Genomic DNA, 15,069 nt, shown 5'->3' on the forward strand with positions numbered 1-15,069 from the left:
ATTTTCTTCTTGTGAGAGAACCTTCACGAAGGAGTTTCAACTGACGTCAGAGTACGGATTACTCGTTCCGTGGCCAGGAGAAGACAGGGGGAGTGGTGAGAACCACGCACGTCTTCCAGCTCTATGTAGCAAAGTCATTTTCAAACATTTTCCTGGTGAACCTATTGTGTTTGTGGCTAAATTTGTCTCCCAGCCTGCCAATTTGCAACCCCCGTTCTAGAAGATGAAGGTCTTCCCCGATGACCTCCAGCATCTTCTGCTGCCGCCACTACTCCACTCACAATTGGATCAGAGGTCTCACGGGGAGGTCCATGGTTTGTTCCACATCAGAGAAGAGGCTCCCGCATACCCCTCTCTAGGTCTTTGCTGCCACCACCTATCTCCACTTCTAGCTTGGAAAAGTCAGTCCATGCAACTGCCAACATTGAGGGGAAGAAAGTGACCAGGTGGAAAAGGAAAAATGTTGAATAACATTAAGCAGAAAACGAAGGGCAGCTGAAGACCCCCCAGATGACTCAGATGTAACACTCAGCTCTTTCCATGGAATCAGACTTCAGCATCTGAAGACAGCTTCCTCCTTCTGGAAGAAAAGGAAAGCATGAACTGAGCACCTGGACTGTGCTAAGCAAATACTTCACCCAGAAGGGCCCAGCAGAAAGTGGAGTGGGGATGGGACTATAATCTACGTTTTTCGCTTCAGGCCATGCAGACTCTGATTCTCAGGCCACTTAATCCGTAGCTGCTCAGCTGATTTTCATTATTTAACAAGTCACTATGAAAGCAAGGATGCAGGAACCAAAGGAACGATCCACGCATTAAATGTTTCTAACCAATAGTAATACAGAACAAAATTAAGAAAACAGAGGCTTCAACTGTGAAAACAGATGTGGATGAGAAATTCTCTGCTGTTCCCAAAGCTCCCAGCAAGGCTTTGTCTGACTGACGCCCACGCTGCCTGTTCTCTGAGGCCAGGGCCAAAGGGCGGTCCAAGCACCAGGTGGAGACAGAAGTGGGAAGAAAAACAACCAATTTAAAATCAAATGAAGGCCGTTTCCAATGGGACCACCCAAACCTCACGCTGGGAAGGAAACGGAGGATTTAAGCGGAAAGACCTTCTAGATTGTTTCCCACTCACTTTACAGACAAAGGGACTGAGGCCGACAGTGGTCCGTGATGAGACCAAGTTTACGTGCCAATTACTACTTCAGAGGCCGAGGATGTTGAGAATATTGTACCTTCTATTTTGAGCTTCACCTCCAATTTGTTAAATAATTTTGCCTCATTCTGAGATTATTTGTGCCTCAGCCTCTTCCTCATTTAGAAACACCTCTTAACTCCTAAAACTCTCCATTCATTTACTTCACAAATATGCATTGAGCACCTAACATGTTTCAAGCCCTGTTCTAGGTGCTGGAGGTAAAGTAGGGAGGGGTCAGGAGAACAGGACGGACAAACAAGGCACTCTTGTTCCAGAGGGAAGATGTTTAGAAGCATTATCTGGCCAAGAATATCAAATTCATCAATCCCCTTCGCTGAAGTTAATTTTTCCATGTAACTTCAGTCATCTTACTCCTTTACACGGCAGTTCTTGCATAGAAAGAACTTGGACTTTCTTAGAAGCCAGGTCCCAACGTGTGGGCTCTACTACGTATCAGTATTACTGTCACCACAGTGTTAAAACCAGCAGTGCCAAACAGGTCACTGTCACTGCTCATACCCACCCCATGACCTCTGCACGCCAGCCTGCATTAGAATCTAGCAACGCCTGGACCCTCCCCGAGGTGCACTGGGAGGGCGCTGGAGACAGACCTACAAAAAGGGAAAGGAAAAGAACAAAAGAAAAAGAACAGAGAAACAGCCCGGAGGGAGTAAAATAATACTAGTAGAAAGAGAGGGAAGGTGGAGCTGGAGAATGAACAGAGAGGGTGTGTCTCGGGGTAAGAGGTCCTACAGATGCTGGGACCAGGCAGAGGCAACAGGGGCACGGAGAGCACTACATCTAAGGAGGTGCTCACTCTCAAGGCCATGCAAGCGCCCTCCCCAATCCCAGCACTGGCACCCAGGGCCCCTGAGGAACCATGTCCATGCCACTGGTACCCAGCACTGCCCTGGATACCGTCTTCTGCTCACTCCTCGAGTTCCTTCTGCCTCTCGTCCCATCTCCTCCTCCGTGCAGAGTTGCTGAGCTGTGAGCACTTAGGGGATTTCTGACTGCATCATGGGTGTATCTTCTGGATCTCCAGCTGGCACACGAGCAATGTGAGGCCAGGCACCATGTCTAAGGCTACATGAGGCCAAGGAATGTGTCGAGGAACGTGACGGTACACAGGAGGCACTAGTTCAACAGCTGAACGACAGTTGATTAGTTGGTTAGTTGTGATGCTGCTGCTCAGCTGTAGAGCTAGAAATGGAGATAATGACCTTCAGCTCATGGTCTGCAGGCCGTCCAAGTCAACCTCATGCCCTGAGTACCGGAGTTGCCACTGTCATGTTTCCCCTCAGCAACCACGTCGTCGCACACCACAGGTGATGGGACCAGAGTTGAAGGTGACATTGAGGAAGCGTCGGAGGCCCCAGGAGACAACAGAAAAAGACAAGCAGAAATCAAGCGACTCTCCCTGTAGAAAGGAGTTTGAGACTTGAGAAAACTAAGAAACTATTGTCTGTACTTCAAAAAGAGAATACCCAAATTGCCATCTACCTCCACTAATAGCGGGGGCTGTGTGGGGTGGTGGATCTACTGTGTGGGTAGCTCAAATTCAAAAGAACCAGATTTCCATAGAAAATTCCCGGTCAGCCTGTTGTTAGTTGAGATGCTAAACCCAACACTACAAAGGAATTACAGTCATTGGGTCTCTTCACGTTTATAAGCAATCCTCTAAGCACAAGGAGGGATTTAACCACCGGATAACACCTGTCTGGGGCACATTATGCTGCCTAGTCCCGTAAGCCAGCCTGGCCCGTCGGCAGGGCGAGCACAGTCTGTCCTAGGCAGGTGTGGCATGAACAACTGTAGGTGTCTAGGACATTCACCCTCAAACTCCGTCCACTTGATCTCAGCATCTCAGGCTATGGTATGATCTCGGCACCACTTCTGCACCCTCGGGTCTGTGACCTTTGGAAGCCAAGCTCTTTAGACTCCTGTTTGGATGAGGTCTCACTGGTGCTTGACCCTCAGCTGCCCCTCCTCTTTCCGAGCCCCGCGTTCCTCCCATGGGACGTGCCGTGTGGCTGGCACCCTGACTGAGCCAGCCCCGGTGGCCCTGTAGGTGCAATGACCAGACACTGGGAAGCCGTTTACAAGCCAACAAACAGACACGGCAGCACTTACCACAGTCTCCGCTGGGCTGGAACGAGATCTGGACGTGGCTGTAGATGATGCTAGGCAAAACTCTGTCCCTGCTGTCATTTACTTCAACCGCTTTACCTGGGCCCGAGCCGACCTCGCAGGAATACAGGATTTCTGCGTACTGTTGGGGTTCAAACATACGGGCACATCTGATGGAGTGCGAGGGAAGGGAGAAGGGAGGCACCCTGAGTCCGTTTGCGGGGAGGGAAGGAGGGCTCTTGAGAAAGGCCACACCCTGAGGGAAAGCGCTGGAGTGTGAACCAGACTCGGCAGCAGGCCCTAAAAATCTGAGGGAAGTCATGGTTCCGACTCAAGCTGGTGGCAGATATTTGATGCTCCCATCTCAGCTGCCCCACATTCGTGTGCCAGAGAGAAAGGATTAAAAGTACGAAATGAAGGGCTGCCTTATTAAACCCTGTGACACTCTGGGGCACAAGCACCGTGCTGTGGGACCCCTAGCCAAATGTGATATGGAGAGAGAAGTGCTCCTCCTTCCAGCCAAAGCCTGACTAGCTGTCAAGGCCTGTGTGACTGAGGAGGGGTGGGTGCTGGGTAGGGGCCAACCGGGTCATGGAGGCCAGAGAGAATGGTGGCTCGGCTCAGAGCACCGGAGGCCAGAGGACTGGGCTGATGTGTGGGCCGTGTAAGATACCCCTTGGGGACTCAGGAATCTACTTTGGTGAAAAGGTGCAGGGCATAGAGGGAAACTCGGCAAACTTTGATAGAGTTGGTGAAGATGTGGGCACCAAATGAAATGAGACCTTATTCTTGCTCACCTGCTGGGAAAGCTTGGGGATCTTTTAATTATACCACAGTACCAAATATTCTCGTCCCTTTTTAAGAGGATCAGGAGACACCTGATCTCCAGAACCAGTCCTGCTACCCTGTCCTTCTGTCCAGTGATCAGAGGTCAGTAACTTGGGCACCATCCAGCACCCGAGCCTCCATTGTGGCCAAGAAGTGGGCTCTCCTCATGCAGAGAAACAGGAAGCAGCTGGTAACCACCGCGTCCACATGGGCCCCCCCGCCAGGTCCTGAAAGCCTCCCCTTGCTCGAGCAAGGATGACGGGAGCATTTTCACGTGCATTGGACGTGAGCCTTGTCATCTGATGTGGTCAAATGTGGTCTTGTTGCACTCTCCACCCCTCCAGCCAGAGAGGATGATGAGGGGACCTTACCATGTGATCGTTCCATGTTTTTAATCATCCCAGACATGCCTCCAGTTTCCTCCCTGGCCCTCCAAGCTCACAATCTGTTTCCTTCTGCAGTGAAGTCGGGCACGTCCCACGGTTGGGGGTGGAGAGCCGGGAATCCTGAGCAGGGGGCTCTGAGGACGCTGTCTCTGCTGCTTCACCCACAGGTCCCCAACAGCCTGCGGGATCCAACTCTGACCCCCGGAGTGCTGCGTCCATGACTGGTGCCCTCAGGAATGTGTCTGTGGGAAGCAAGAAAACTTTCAAACACAGTGGAATGGAGTCATTGGTTTTATTCTTTCCATGCCGGATTGCGAGCGGGCCCTACGGCTGGCCGACCACACAAGCGGGTAGGCACAGGGCGCCCTGCTGCTGAGTCACCGCCATCTGTTTGGGATTCAATCTGCTCGGGGTACGGAAGGGAACAAGGCTCCCGGTGGAGTCATCCTGCAGCTCGGGCCTAGGAGTATTTTTCTAATAGATGAAGTTTAGAAAGAATTTGGGTGTTTGTATGCGGGGGAGGCAGGCTGCCGAGGGAAATGGCTGGGGAGGAAATACTCAGCTGAAATTACCCCGGCGGACCCTTAGCCGACCTGAGCGTCTGTCAGGCTGCGCCGTCCGTCCACTCTCAGCGGCCGGCAGTCCCTATGCTCCAGCCACACCCCGCCGTCTGCTCCGAGTGTGGACAAAGGACCCAGACCTGAACCGGCAGTGGGGCGGGCGAGAGAAGAACCGGCTGGAGCCAGGTGGGCGCTGGGTCCCACCCAGTGAGGGCCCCGGGACAGGCTGTCAACCCTGCCTAGCTTCTGAGTTCTGTGACTCCACTGCAGGCTTCCGGTCATCCAGGTGTCACAAAGGACTAAATACCAGGGACAGCCTGCGCCTTTTTTCAGAAATATAAGAACTCTCCTGTTGGAACAAACACTTTCTCTTTAGCCTTGAATTTCTCAGGACGTAGACGCACCGCTCTGCTGGGAGGCATGGATGAGGCCCAACGTGCAGCTCTCCTCACTTTTTAAGGAGTTTCCTAAGACGCCTGTGTCGAGGCCTCTTCATTCGGAGTCATCTGAGTCCCATTGCAAAAAATCGAACAATGTTTGATTTAACATTGTTTTCCGCCAGACGCCTGCAAGCTGGGAGCCCTCCGGCACTCACAGTGGCCTGGATGCTGTGCCCTCTGAGGCAGGTCCACAGGGCTGTTGGCACCTCTCTGGGCTCTGCCCTGCACCCGAGGTGGAATCAGGTGGTGCCCCGTGAGCCTGCAGGGGAATCAGGAAGGATGGCGGGTCCTGTGGTTCCCACTGGCCACAGATAAGTCTGCTCAGTTGTGAGGATGGCAGTGTTTCCAGGGACCAATTCCTGCCACTCCCCAGTCCACCACAGCCAGTTGGCCAAGGACATGCTGGATCTTACGACCAACCCGACGCCTGTGGACTGATGCAAAGGCACTTCTGGGCCTCACACATGCTCCTATGCCCTCGCCTGGAAAGGGGAGTGTGGCAGTTTGCAGTGACCACCTTGTTGTCATCCTTAGTGTGGTAGAGGGATTGCAAAATGCCCCCAGGCCCTTACGTTCCCTGCAGACACACCTTTGCAATGTGACTGCGCATTTCCTCCCATCAACAGTGGAGTTAATGTCCCCACCCTTTAAACCTGGGCTGGGCTCATGACTCACTCTGACCACAGCCTGTGGCATGAGTGATGGTGTGCTAGCTCTAAGCCTCAGCCTCAAGAGCCAGCGAGCACTCTTGCTCTTTCTCTGGGACCCATGATGACCAAGTGACCAAGCTGCACTGCTGGAAGAAAGGCACACATGGCCCAGTCCCCTGTCACCCTTGCTGATGGCCAAACAACCATCAGACTTCTGAGGGAGGCCTTCCTAGACCCAGCGGCCCTCAGCCAACCTGCCAGTTGAGCACAGATGTGTGAGTGAGCCAAACCAAGATCAACCAGACCTGGCCCAAGTCAGCAGAACTGCCCAGCTGACCTATAGACTTGTGGGCAATAATAAGTGCTTGTTGTTTTAAGTCACTGAGTTTTGGGGTGACTTGTTACACAGCAATAGCAAACTAATACACTTTCTTAGGGGAGGGGCACGTGCAGGAAAGGTGGTGTGACACTGCCCTCAGTGTTCACTGGCTCACTCACCCCACAGATACTGGGCAAACTCCTACCTTATGACGGGTATTATTCCAGGTTCTGAGGATACACTGTCCCTGCTTTCTTAGAGCTTGTGTTCCAATGGGTGAAGACAAACCACAAATAAATACATGAGTAAATAAATAATATTTATTAGTAGTAATAAACTAACTCAGTAGTTGCAACATGCAGACCATTTCAAAGGGTATATGATAAAGAGTAACTCTGTGGTTACTTCAGGTTTATGGCAGGAAGTCTCATGGAAGAAACATGTAGACAGATCTGGATGTCAGGGTAGAGGAGCCAGGTGAAGACTGAGGGAAGAGAGTGCAGGAGCCCTGCGGCTGGGATATGGGTGTCTCAGGAACAGAGAGAAGACCCCGTCTGGAGCACTGTGGGAAAGGCCAGGGAGAGGAGGCTGAGGACAGAGCGTGGAGGGCTTTTAAACCAGGGAAGAATTTAGATTTTACACCAAATGAACTAAGCAAGCTATCATCATTTTGTGTGTGTGTGTGTGTGAGGAAGATCAGCCCTGAGCTAACATCCAATGCCAATCCTCTTCTTCTTGCTGAGGAAGATTGGCCCTGGGCCAACATCTGTGCCCACCTTCCTCCACTTTATATGGGACGCCGCCACAGCATGGCTTGACAAGTGGTGCATCGGTGTGTGCCTGGGATCCAAACCTGCGAACCCTGGGCCGCCGAAGTGGAGCGCACACACTTAACCACTACGCCAACCGGGCTGGCCCCACTATCATCATTTTTTAAAACAAGAGAGAATAACATAATCTGATTAATGTTTAAATAACTCCCCCTGGCTGACGGACGTAGAGAGGTTGTTAAGGGCAAATGTGGACGCAGGGAATCAGTTAAGAAGGCCCTGCAGGGACGGAGCCAGAGCCAGGGTTCCAGCAATGGAGGTGAGGGAATCACATCTTAGGGGAGAAGTGACAGGACTGGGGACGAGCTGGATGTGGGGTATACAGGAGAGAGAGGCATCCAGGGGGGCGCCCAGATCCCTGTTCCTAACTGGGTGGACAGGAATGGAAGAGAATAGGGGAGGGGCAGGCCTGAGGGCAGGGCACCTGTCTGTTAGGACAGGGAGAGGCCACGGACATGGAGGGCCATGTGGGCCTGGGGTCCCGGGGAGGAGTGAGCACGGGGGGAGTAGGTTGGGGGTCACTGGTGTGAAGATGATGTAAGTGTTGGACAGGGTGAGGTCACCTGAGGACAGTGGTCAGAAGAGATGGGACCCAGGCCAGGGACCTGGGACACGCCCACATCTACCGGCTGAGCCGCTGAGAAGGAGCCAGCAAAGGAGACTGAGAAGGAATAACCAGTGAAAGAAGACACATGTGGTGACACTGAAACCAAGAGGGCAGAGTGGGCAAGAAGAGGCCATGGGCAATTGTGCTGGATGCTCCTGACTGGCATGGAGGACGGGAACCTTCCTGCAGCCATGGAATTGGGCAAACGTTCAAATACCTTTGCCATCTTCAGGGCAAGAACACACCCCGGGCTGTGAGACAGACTGTCAAGTTCTCTCCTGGGCTGTCTCTGAAGGCTGCTGTCACCGGATAGCCAGGATTACTCCGGACCAACTGCCTGTACCTCTCTTACCCCCCGTTCTCGTAGCTTCGGTTATTCCCCAAACTCCACCGCTCTCCACAGGCCCAGAAATACAATGGCCCTTCAGGTGGTCAGTGGAGACTCTCTGGAAACTGTCTGCTCCATGAGGACAATGATACGCCCGCCTCAGCTGCGCTGTCTGCCAGCGCCCAGTAGGGTTCGCACCACAGATAAGTTCAGACACTGAGGACGTGAAGGAATGTTAAATCCCATTGGACCTTCTGCCATCGGTGCTGCACGTGATTCTCCCGGTAACCACGCTGCCACCACCTTACCTGCCTCTGCACAGATAGAAGGCATTTTTTCAATGTCCCCCAAACTGAGGTTTCTCGGGGTTGGGGTCCTGTCTTTGTAGGGTAGGATGCTGCTGCTGAGGCCAGGTCCCGGTATGGCAGCTGACTTCTCTGATGTGGAGACTTCTGATTGGCTGGTGGGACTTTCCTGGTGGCCTACCCACTCCCATAGCTGGGACAAGTCATACCCTTAACTATACTTAAGGGTCTCATCTCCCAGGACCTTGCCTCTAAGATTTTGTGTTTATTGTTGTGGAATTTTTCAGCTGCTTTGTATGTAGTTCACACATATGCCAGGTCTGTGTGACTGGATGCTTGGATGAGTCTGTGTCACCTTGACCTGAAATGTTGTCTGGGTCTAAAAGTCAAGGTTATAACACCAGGCACTGATATCCGGGAACATCTGTGGGACTTTCTGACTCCTAAAAGGGCATGACTTTTAGCCTGTGATTCTGACCTTGATGCTTGTGTGTGAATCAGTGTCCAAGCGTGCACCTCCAGTGGTTCATCTGGACCCTCTCTCGGAGGAAGGCACTCAGTAACTACTCCAGACGAACCTGGCATGGCTCAGCTGCTAACCCCAGCGCAGCTCTGTTTGCTGGGAGAGTCAGGTGTCAGGAGGCAGAGCGCCGAAAGTTACCCTCATTTGACCCGAGCAAAAGGTTACCCGTTTTCACCTTTACAGTAATTCCCTTTAATCACTAGTGTTTTTTTTCAACTTTGAAAGGCTTTAGTAATTATTCTGAGCTTAACTCTCACAATTCTGCTACAACCTCCTGCTGTACAGAACTCATGTTTGCTTGGCCTGTGGCAAGGAAAGGATCACAGAAGATCAGATTTCAGCTGAAGTCAAGACGCAGATCAAAACTGATGCTTCACAGCTGAACACAAGCCCCTCTACTTCCAAGAGGCTTCCCCTGGCCGTGAGCAGACACTGAATAAGTGCTTTCGATGAAGGCGCCTCTGTCTTAAAAGGAAATTAAATTGTTCCGACAATATCTCCTCATCGCAAAACCGCTGGTTATTATCTAGAAGGCTGTGATTCTCCAGGTGTTTGCAAATTGATTGTCTGATGATTTGCATTCCTCTGTGTCCACATTTCCAGGGTCAGCAGTCACATCTACAGTTCCCAGGGTGGGGGACGTGTTTGTCCCTTGCTGGTCTCTGGGCATTTCATTGACTACACATACACACACACACACACACACACACACACTCACACACTCACATACACACACACACACACAATTTTTGCTGCAGAACAATCTCCCAAGCTCGTCCTTCCTTCACTTCTTTGCATTTACTGAGCACCAGACACGCGTGGACCAGTATTGGGCTCATCACTGGGGATACATTGGGATGCAAGACAGAGCAGATTCATGTCTTCATGGAGCTTAACCTCTCATGATTCTAATTTCAGATTGTAGTTAGGACTGTGGATAAAATAAGCAGGCACTGTGATGGAGGATAAGTGGGAAGGTCTCTCTAAAGGGGAAAATTTTAAGCTGAAATGTGAAGAATAAGAGGGCCAACTTAGAAAGCAGGCGGAAGGAAGTGAGGGATGCAAAGGCCCAGGGCTGAGAACAGCTCTGTCTGGTCAGGACCAAAGGGAAGGCAAGTGAGAGTGGACTCTGGGAAGAAGGTGAACTGAGGGGAGGGGCGAGCCTGTTAGTGGAGCCTTAAGAGGAGGGGTGAACATGTTTCCAGTTCGCCAAGAACAGTCCTGGTTTAGACCTTGGTCCCCGTGTAATTATCGACTGGGCCTCCTTCCACTCACAGGAGCGTCCTGGTTTGCGATAAACGATATGGTCACCCTCCTTAAAGGGTATGTCAAAGACTTGGGATTTTACAACATGTAAGATGGGAAATCATTGAAGAGTATTAAGCAGAGGTATGACAGGACTGGATTTATGTTTCCAGACTGTTCCACCACTCAGGGGTCCCTGCGTGGAAGGGACAGAGCCATAGTAAGGCTATTGCAGTGGCCCCGGGAAAAGAGGACGGTCAACAGAGCATCTCATTCAGAAAATATCTGATGTTAAGCAACATTCTAGCATATTCTTTCTTTTCAAGCCCCCAGTGCTGGTTCCAGTAGCTTAGACACTGCAGTGCTCTGGGAGACCTCCCTGCCTTCAGGACTGAGCCACCCGTCCCCCAGCTGCCAAAATGTTAGCTGTGGATGGCTCACAGCTGGGACCATCCCCAGGAGGTGCTCTGGGACATGCCCTCCCTGGGGGCAGCACACATCTAATTAATTGTCAAGAGAGGGGTGCAAAGGCCCCACCCCCTGGCCTCCATCCGGGACATCTCTGAAGGGCCATCCAGCTCCAGAGCTCCAGGTGGAGCCCCTGAGGCCTCTGTCCACCACGGTTCCACTTCTCCTCCACCCCATCCTGTGTCCCTCATTCCCCTGAACCACCTGCGTGCAAATCTCGGCTGCACGGTGTGTTGCCTGGGGAAGCTGGCCTGAAATCCTACGTTAGCACAACTCTCCACTCAACTGTGTCTTTGGCGTTATCTGTCTTGGCACCTCCACATCTAATCGAGAGGTGGAGCGTCCCCTGAGCTTTTCTGCTGGGTGTATCAAGGATCTTTTCCTATTGCCTTTTATGTCCTTCGTAAATTGAGTCACCTGGTTTGTTTTGACCTGGATAATTTTGCCTGAAATGGTTGTATTGGTTCAGATACTGGTTCTCCACCAGCTGCACCCTTCCCACTCTGTATGGCACTCCAGGGGGTTATTTCAGATCTTGGAAACCAACAGCTCTTCCTTAAACTCCTCGATTTTCCATTACCTAAATTTAGTTTCTTCTTTTGATACTTGAATTATTTCCTTAGGGAATGTAAAGATCTCATAAATTCCTTTTTTATTTCTTTTATTCATGAGATTATTCCTAGTATTTCTACACAGTAATTTGAACTTCAGTGAAATAAATTAAGATAGCACCCCATTTTTTATAGCTCATTATCACCAAGAATGCAATATAGCATGGATTAAATCATGCTTTCCCAAAACACAACTATAACCAACGAAAGGCAGACGTGGGGTCATTGGAGTGCAATAGGAGAGAGAGTCGGTCATCTTTTCAAAGTGACTGGGCAAGTCTTCACTCCCCTACAGTCATGAGACGACAAATGTGCAAGAAGGGAGGCGGGGAGGGAGCAGGAACGGGGAGGGGAATGTTCTCACACTTGAGGACTGGGGCTTGCCTGTGCATCCTGGTGAAGTCTCTGGACTGGTGTCCAGCCACCTGGCCACACGAAGTCTCCCGTGCCCACCTCTGCTCACAGTAAAGGGCACATGGAGGAGGGAAAGAATGTCTACAGAGACTTGCAATCCTCCTCATTCATTCATTCCACAAATACTCCCGAGGTGCTATGCTCGGGCAGCGCTGTGCTAGGCACAAGGCATCTCAGAAAACCATTCACGTCCCTTCTCCCCTCGCCACCCCCCTTCATGACTTACGATGTGCCTCTTGGTCCTGAATCCCAAAACAGAATAATAAAAATATTCCACTATTTTTTTTCCTTTTGATGACTTTCCTTCTTTCATTAATATTCTAAATTTCTTCTATTTCAGGTCATCTGCCCTGAGCATACCTTCTGCTGTACAAATCTTTAATCCTTCAATTAACTCTCCCTGCTATAATAAGATTAGGTCAAAAGAGTGTCTTCCCTGGTTGACCCAGAACTAAACAACGTTCTTACTACTTTTCGATAACTTGCTTACACTCCGATTTCTCCAGCATTGGACATACTATGCACTTACCACCTCCAGCTGGTGTCACAGTAGGAAGCACGTGGAAACCACTCAGCACGTCAGTTCTGTAATTCATGAACTGCTGTGTTGTCCGCTTAGTTAGTCTCTCAAAGCCTCAGTGTCCTCATGTGTCACGTGGGACAACAGCTAACTTCAAGGATTTACGGGATCAGAGTGGATCACGGTGAAGGCTGCACCAGGCCTGACACAGCGTGCACTCCCTGGCTGTAGGTTCCGTCCACTTTTCTCGCCCGGGAACTCTTCTTTCATTCATTCAACGAACATGCACTGATGCTTAAGTTGTGCAAGGCACTGCTTCAGGCCCCGAGGACACAAACTGAATGAGCAGGACAGTGCACCTGGTCTATGAGGCTTCTATCTAGTGGGAGAGACAGACGGCCAACGAATAAGGAGTCTGCGGGCAGTGTTGGTGCTGGGGTTAAATCAATCAGAAAGATACGGTAGGAAATAAAGGGGGTCTGCTTTACGTTGAGTGGTCAGAGGGGCCTCTCTGGGAATTAAAACTGAGCTGAGACCTAAATGACAAGGAGTTAAGCCCACTGAACATCTGAAAGAAGAGCTTTCTAGAAAAAGGGCATAGCGAGGGAGAGCCCTATTCCCGCAGGAACGGACTTGGAGGGCTTCACACAGGCACGGGAGAGCGGTGGGCAGAGGCCTGACCACTGCGGGCCATGTTGGTCGGAATGAAGAGCTTGTGTTTCTCTTCGGAGCAATAAGGAGCCTCTGGAGGATCTGCGGCAGAGCAGGGAAGAGAACCCACCCACACGACTCTGCACACCACTAGGAGGGGTAGTTTTGGGGCAACAAGAGTAGAGGGAGGAAGACCACTTAGGAGGCTCTTATGGTCATCCAGGTGAGAGATGCTGGGGGCCTGGACCGCCGTGGGGGCCACAGAGATGGCGAGGGGTGAACAGGTGCCAAGAGATCTTAGAGCACAAGTCAGCAGGACCCACTGGGTGGTGAGAAAAAACAAGGGATCAAGGAGGATTCTGAGGATTTGACTTGAGCCACGGAGGTACCATTTACTGAGAAAACACCCGGGAAGGAGCACACTTCCGGGAGAACATCCAGATTTCAGTTCTGGACATTAAAACTTTGAGATGCCTATTAAATACCCACATGGATCTGAGTAGAAGGCAGTATAGACTTGGGTGTAGGAGGTGGTTTCAGGAGAGGGTCAGGCCTGAGGATATGGAGATAGACATCTGAGGCACATTAGCCTAATGATGGTATTTAGAGCTGCAGAACTGGATGAGATTCCCAAAAGACAGGGTGTGGACGGAAGGAAAAGTCATCAAAGTGCAGGTGCTGGGACAAGCCAGTGCTCGGAGGCCCAGTGAGGGTTCTGAGGAGGAGAGGCCAGCGCAGAAACACCAAGAGAGGGTGAAGCTACAAAAGCCAGGAGAGTGTTAAGCACTGAGGGTGTGATTCACAATTTTTATAGCCACTGGGCTTGCCTCATAAACACCACATTAACAGCAAACCAACATTAAGGCCGATCACCAACCTGTCAACCCCAGGAGCCGTGTCGGTGTTCACTTCTCGAATATATCAGCGTTACGGGTTGAATCATGTCAACAAGACAAGTTATGTAGGAGTCCTAACTCTCAGTTCTTCAGAATGTGACCTAATTTGGATACAAGATCTTCATAGAGGTAATAAAGTTAAAATTAGACCACTTAGGTGGGTTCTAATCCAATATGACTGATGTCCTTATAAAAAGAGGACGCGGAGACACACACACAGAGAGAGGCCACATGAAAACAGGCAGAGACCAGGTGATGGAGTGGAAGCCAAGGGAGGCCACAGACAGCCAGCAACCACCAGAAGCCAGGAGAGAGGCCTGGCAACCAGGTTCTCCTTCAGCCCTCACAGCCCTCAGAAGGAACCCACATCTTCTAGTCTCCAGAACTCTGAGACAATAAACTTCTGTGAGGCCCCCAGGCAGCCCTAGCAGACTAACACAGCCAGTGTGCCGGAAGGCAGCCACGGTCCTCAGCATTCTCTCGTGGCTGGGGTCTCCTTTCCCCATGTGCAAAGGACGAGACAGATTCTGGGACAGTGTCAGCCACTGTGGGACACCTCCATGGGCTCTGTTCTCAGTGTTTGAAAATGGAACTTTGCCGCCGGCTCAAGGGAAAACACTGGGAACAAAATCACACAAGGTACATGCTGTCGGGAGCGGCTGATGCCACAGGAAGCCCACATTGTCGGGAAGTAGAGGGGAGAAGGCTGTGGGTGCAGGGAACACAGGAGCGTCTGTTGCACACAGAGTGGAGAGGAGTTCCGGGGGGAGGGCACGGCCAGGCCTCCACTAATTGCCCCACTAGAGAGGGCACGGTTGGAGCATGCACACACTTCGAAACCCTCCTCTTTCACTCCGCCTCTTTCTCTTCCCACAAGAAACACACTTTGTTTCTCTTTTTATCCTAAATTTATAAAATTCAAACGAAAATGTGACTTTTTTTTTACGTTCAAAAATTTGGAGAGTACCCGTAAGATGTTACAGTTAAGCTGGTTTTGGTCATAAGGAGCAGATATCCACAAATGTGTTCCACGCAGATTCGGGCAGTGACTGCTATCAGGATCCATATGAGGTAATGAGAGAGACACTCAGTTGAAATCAAGAATTTTGGTAATAAAAATAGGTCACACTGCATAGTGTGCCAGCACCCTGAGAAGGGCT

This window comes from Diceros bicornis, chromosome 10 (assembly GCF_020826845.1).
Source record: "Diceros bicornis minor isolate mBicDic1 chromosome 10, mDicBic1.mat.cur, whole genome shotgun sequence".
Classification (NCBI taxonomy): domain Eukaryota; kingdom Metazoa; phylum Chordata; class Mammalia; order Perissodactyla; family Rhinocerotidae; genus Diceros; species Diceros bicornis.